Source organism: Petaurus breviceps, unplaced genomic scaffold, assembly GCF_028583685.1.
Source record: "Petaurus breviceps papuanus isolate PSGF00001 unplaced genomic scaffold, PetGlider_PUasm1.0 174, whole genome shotgun sequence".
Lineage (NCBI taxonomy): Eukaryota > Metazoa > Chordata > Mammalia > Diprotodontia > Petauridae > Petaurus > Petaurus breviceps.
Genome location: NW_027185761.1, coordinates 26,291,313 through 26,297,429, shown reverse-complemented (window position 1 = coordinate 26,297,429; position 6,117 = coordinate 26,291,313). Strand labels below are relative to the sequence as shown.

Genomic DNA, 6,117 nt, shown 5'->3' with positions numbered 1-6,117 from the left:
TCTCTCTCTCTCTCTCTCTCTCACACACACACACACACACACACACACACACACATACATATACACACACACACCCCTCCAAGGTCCTTTTTTCTAATTACTTTCTATTTTTACTAGCTTGTAATTGTTTTGAATTTTGTCTGTATATACTTATACAAGTACATGTTGTCTCCTCCAATAGAATAAGTTCCTTGAAAGGAAGAATTGTTTCTCTCTTCCTTCCTTCCTCCCTTTCTTTCTTTCTTTTCTTCCTTCCTTCCTTCCTTTCTTCCTTTCCTTCTTTCTTGTCCTTGGTTTCCTAGGGCTTACATGACCTGATTTCTAGCCATCACCCCCTCAGTGTTACCAGTTGTAATGCCTCCCTTCTCATACCCTTTCTTTCCTCTCCTCTTTACATTTATGGAACCATGAACCAAGTTCAAACTGACTCTGCCATTGTTCCTGAATGAGTTGTACAAATTATTTCCTTGTGGTCCCATTCACCATTCCTAGAGACAGGTAGTTGGCCACATTGGATAGAGCCCTAAATGGGAAGTCAGGAAGACCAAGTTTAAATTTGGCCTCAGACACTCACTAGCTGTGTGAACCTGGGCAAGTCACTTAATCTCTGTTTACCTCAGTTTCCTCATCTGCAAAATGGGAACGGCAATAGCACCTACCTCCCAGGGGTTGTTGTGAGGATCAAATAAGATAATATTTGCTTGGCATGTAATAGGCCCTTAATAAATGTGTGTTCCCTTATCTTCCTTCCATATATAACTTTCCTGACCAAAATGTCCTTCTCTGGACACCACTCTGCTTTGTGTGTAATCTCCTTCATTTGGATGTAAATTCCTCGAGGGTGGGGATTTTGTTTGATCTTATATCCCCTGGTCCAGAGAAAAGGCTTGATAAATGTTTCTTTCCTTCTTGGTTCATTAATAAATGTTTGTTGATTTTTAAATTGATAAAGAAATATAATACAAATAAAGCCATATAGTACAATTCCCTCTCATTCCAGGTGAGGGTACTAAAGTTTAACAGGTTAAATGTCTTGTCCAGGGTTACACAAGTAGTAAGTATCAGTGGTGAGATTTGAGCCCTGGACCTTTGACTCCAGACCCCAAAAAGATACACACTTTTCAACAGGGTCTCTATGTCAAAATGCTTTTTTTTTTCATAATTGCTTTTCTTTGTCACAAGGGAAGGTTCAGATTAAAGGGAACACAATAGGAAATGGTTGTGATATAGAGACAAAAGACATCAATAAAATAAAAATATTTCATTTTTTCTGTTCAGTAATTTTTCAGTGTCCAACTTTTCATGCCTCCATTTGAGTTTCTGGGCAAAGATACTGGAGTGGTTTGCCATTTCCTTCTCCAGCTTATTTATAGATGAGGAAACTGAGGGAAAGAGGGTTAAGTGACTTGCCCAGGGTCACACAGCTAGGAAGTGTCTGAGGCCAGATTTGAACTCAGGAAGAGGAGTCTTCCTGACTCTAGGCAGGCACCTGTCCACTCCGCCTACTTGCCCAAACATATTTATTAAAAGACTTTACTGGCAGCTTTAACCAGGGTTCTTTCTTACTGAGGATACCCCATCACGCTGCAAACTAATACACTTGCAAAAAGCATAAAATTAGGGGCTAGATCTCTTGCTCTACTGAAAACAATCCCCAGCAGCTCTATTTCATGATTAGCTTTTTCTGGATTTGACAGAAAGACATTTGTCACTGTAGAGGAATTTGAGAAAACAGAATCTACAAATCCAATCCAAACTATGCCATCTTCCATGGCCCACTCTGACCCCATACCTTCTGGAAAGACTCCCTGCCTACACCAACCCACGCTGTTCTCTCCTGCCTAAAATCCCAAGGCACTTACAGTCTGTACCATGTAAGTTAGCCTTAATTACATATTGGCTTTTATTAGTTTTGCTTCATCTGTGACTCTAATAAGAAGTCAATCTCGAATGAGAGAATTTCAGAGTTGTTAGAAATCACAGTGGTCATCTTGTCCAAACTCTACATGAAAAAAGAAACTCCCTTTCCAACATATCCAACAGGACATCACTCAGCCTTTGTTTAAATACATCCAATAAGGGGAAATCCCTTCCTCCCCCAAGCATTCCATTCCATTTCTATGTAGCTCTAATAGCTAAAAAAATGGTTTCCTCTAATCCAACCACTCTGCAGTTTTCACCAATTGCTCCTGTTTCTGTTCTTGGGAATAAATGAGAGTAATTTGAATCCCTCTTCTATATAAAGGTGTTTCTGATTCTAGGAAGATGACTATAACATCCCCTCTGAGTATTCCTTCTGTCAACAGGCAATTATAACTTCCCAGAACTTATGTGAAAACTAGGTTTATTACAAGAGGAACGAGCATGCATTTGGAACCCAAGGAGTTCAACAATCCATACAGAAGTTTGCCTATCTATAACAGTGCAGCAAAGGAAGGAAGAGGGCCAGAATCTGCATGAAAGGGGCGTGGCATGGGAGAGGGGAAAGGTGCAGTAAAACAGGAAAAGGACAAAACCCCAAGGCCATGGAAAAAGTGGTATTCTTTCCTCTTGGGAACTACTGGACTGTGAAGATAGGATGATTTGCTTATCTGCAATGGTTCCAGCTACACATGAAGTTTCTCAGCCTAGTGTAGACTGATTGAAGCCTATCTTGACTCCCAAGGACACACAGAGAGTTCAGTTTGAGATGCAAACGACAAATTATGTCAGCTGGTGAGGACAGGGGGGTGCAGGGTTGGGGGGAGGATGCTGTTTCCTCCTTGACATATTCAGGGCCTCCTGCATACTCTGGGTCCAGTGTTTCTGAGAAAGATGACAATTCAAAAAGACAAGTTTAGGAGACCCCTTAACATCCCTTAATACTTCTTGTCTTCAGGCTCAATGTTCCCAGTTCCTTTAATGGATCCTAGTTGCCCAGATAGCTCAGTGGATAAAGTCCTGGGTCTGGGGTACGGAAAACCTGAGTTCAAATCCAACCTCAGACACTTACTAGCTTTGGATCCTTGGGTAAGTCACTTTATCTCCGACTGCCTGTTTCTTCAACTCTAAAATAAGGGATAATAATAATTAATAATAAATATATATTATATGTAATAACATAATAAATCTATTACACATGTAATATATAATATATAAATATATTATATAAATTACTTACACCCAGAGGGCAGAACCAGGAACAGAGGGTAAAAATGCAAGTGAGGCAGATTCCAATTCTTTATCTGGAAAACCCTCCTAGTACACAGTCCTATGAAAAAGTAGATTGCATGACCTTAGAGGTCATGGGTTCTGCCTTACTTGAGGGCCTTCAAATGAAGCTTGGATGACCACTTGCTGGAGATGTTATAGAAGGGCAACTCACTCAGGAAGGGGTTGGACTTTAGATGTGTTTGTTTGTTTGTTTCGTCATGTCCAATTCTTCGTGACTCTTTTTCAGGTTTTCTTGAAAAAGATACTGGAATGGTTTGTCATTTCTTTCTCCAGATCATTTTGCAGGTGAGGAAAATAAGACAAATAGAGTGAAGTGACTTGCCCAGGGTCTCAAAGTTAGGAAGTTTCTGAGTCCAGATTTGAATGCAGGAAGAGGAGTCTTCCTGACTCCAGGCCCAATACTCTATCCACTGAGTCACCTGTACTGAGTGACCTCAGAGGTCCCTTCCAACTTTCTCTCTGATCCTCACTCTTTTAGTCTTGAGATTCCTCAATTCTCTGAGAAATTGACTAAAAAAGACATGCAAAAGAAGTTCTCCATTCTAGGAACAACTAGAAAGCCATTAAGTTGATTTTCCTGGAAAGGCCCCCACTTACCACCGCAGCATAATCACTCCACCCTAGAATCTGAGAATTCACTGCTGAATAACTCAGGCAGTGCATGATGGAAGATGTTTGCTGAAGCAGGTCTAGAGCTATAGTCTATTATGTCTTCATCCTTTATCCGATGCTATTTCCAGAGAGAAATCCATCTTTGGGTACACTTTTTGATTTGTTTTTAGAAAATACATTTCATGTTAAATATGTGTGTAGATCAGAGTTCAAAATCAATGGCTATTGGCTTCCTGCCTGAGACTAAAACTCTGTTTGGAAACTAGGGCTGATGTGAACGAAATTTCAACCAGCAGTTTTGCAGTTGGGGAGGCCACCTGGGAAAAGACATGCTCCTGTGCAAGTCTCTCTGCTCCCTGCTGTGAAAGCCCAGTCATTCACTCACCTCTCCCCTGATGCTAGGAAGGCTTTCCTTCCCCCTCCAGCTCTGAGCTTCCCTAGCTTCCCTCAAGATTCCACTCCAGTCCCACCTTCTTCAGGAGGCCTTTTGGGATCTTCCCAGCCACTAGAGCTTTTCCTTCTGATATGACCTTTCATCTACTCTGCATATGTTCTGTATATGTTGCTGTTGTTCAGTTTTCTCTGACTCTTTGGAACCCCATTTAGGGTTTGCTTGGCAAAGATCCTGGACTGGTTTGCCATGTCCTTTTTCAGCTCATTTTACAAATTAGGAAACTGAGGCAAGCGGGGTTAAGTGACTTGCCCACAGTCACACAGCTAGTATCTGAGGCCAGATTTGAACTCAGGTTTTCTTGACTCCAGGTCCAGTGCTGTATCCACTGTGCCACCAAGCTGTCCCATGGGGGACACAGTGTTTAGCATTAGGAGGACCTGAATTCAAATCCAGACTCAGTTACTAGTTGTGTAATTCTGGGCAAGTCACTTAACCTCTGTTGAGCTTGGTTTACCCAACAGTAAAATGGGGATAATAATAGTATCTACCTTGCAGGATTGTTTTGAGGATCAAATGAATTAATATTTGTTAAAAAGAACTTAGCTCCTTGAGGACATGACTGGCTTTGATTTTCTTTTCCTTGCATCTCCAGTGCTTAGCACAGTGACTTACACAAAAAGAGGGGCAGAGAGGGAGCAGGGAGGCAAGAGAGAGGGAGAGGGAAAGTGAGGGAGAGGAGGAGGAGGAGAAGAAGGGGGAGAGAGAGACAGACAGAGACAGAGAGAGAGAAGTGGAGAGAGACACACAAAGAGGAAGAGTCAGAGAGAGAAGAAGACAGGAGAGATGGAGAAAGAGACAGAGAGGGGGAGATACAGAGGGAAAGACAAAGAGAAACAGAGGAAGACAGAGACAGAGAAACAGACAGAGGAGAGGAGGAAGGCTGGAAGGAAGGGAGCAAGGGAGAGAGGGAAAGAGTTGATATCAATCTTAGAGGTTAGTAGTGTACTACTCAGTCTCAGTCTGTCCATTGAGTCTCCCCTAATCATTGATACCTTTGTTGTTTTGTCTTTGTATTCACAGCACCCAGTATAGACTTGGTATAAGTGCTTAATAGAGCTTGCAGACTAAATGCTTGATGGCTTCCCTCTTCCCATCCTTCCTTGGAGGCTTGCCAACAGGGCAGGGTGGCATCACCCTCCACTGTGAAGTGAGTAGGAGAAATAAAGGGTAAACCAGTTAACTTTGTTACTTATCAGTCTTGGTGGTAAAAGATTGATTCATACTTTTTAGAAAATAGCAGAGTCTACTCTGTATCCAGCTATGTGTATCCCACAAAGAGGAGCGGAGGAGGAGTGATGGGGTGCTTGGGATCTATGTTTGTAACATCAGTCTGTAAAACTTTGTAACATCAATTTGTAAAACCAGTTTGTAAAATCACACTCCATTCCCCACCCCCCAGTCTCAAAGCATTAACTCTGCACCTTCTCCCTCCCCCTCCCCCCCCAATCTCAGAGCATTAACGCTGTCCGGCAACAACTATCTCAGCTTGAAACAATAACAAGCTAGTCCTATGAATCCTTCACTAAAGTATCTATAAACATTCCAGCTTAGGCAACTGTTATCTCCCCCTTGTATAGTGTCCCGCTACCCCCATGAATCCTTCAGTGCCCTATCTCTAGGTTGACTCCTTGGCTGCCTCAATGAATCCTTCAGTGCCCTATCTCTAGGTTGACTCCTTGGCTGCCTCAATGAATCCTTCAGGACCCTATCTCTGGGTTAACTCCTTAGCCTATTATCCACACACTGCGTCTTGGTTAACCTTGGTTCCCAGACATCAATCTTGTCAAACATGAACTGATGGGTGGCAGACTGGCCACTTCTAAGTCAGCCCTTGACCA

General features: G+C 42.3%; 1 long non-coding RNA gene across 1 annotated transcript in view; it reads left to right on the top strand.

Moving 5' to 3' along the window:
* LOC138158404 (uncharacterized) overlaps positions 1 to 5,496 on the top strand; it is a 6,249-nt gene extending 753 nt beyond the window's left edge. Inside the window, exons 2-4 of the long non-coding RNA XR_011167634.1 lie at positions 2,879 to 3,009; positions 3,440 to 3,498; positions 5,300 to 5,496. This is a non-coding gene — a long non-coding RNA (uncharacterized lncRNA). The remainder of the gene's footprint in view (positions 1 to 2,878; positions 3,010 to 3,439; positions 3,499 to 5,299) is intronic.
* The last annotated feature ends 621 nt before the right edge of the window (positions 5,497 to 6,117 follow it).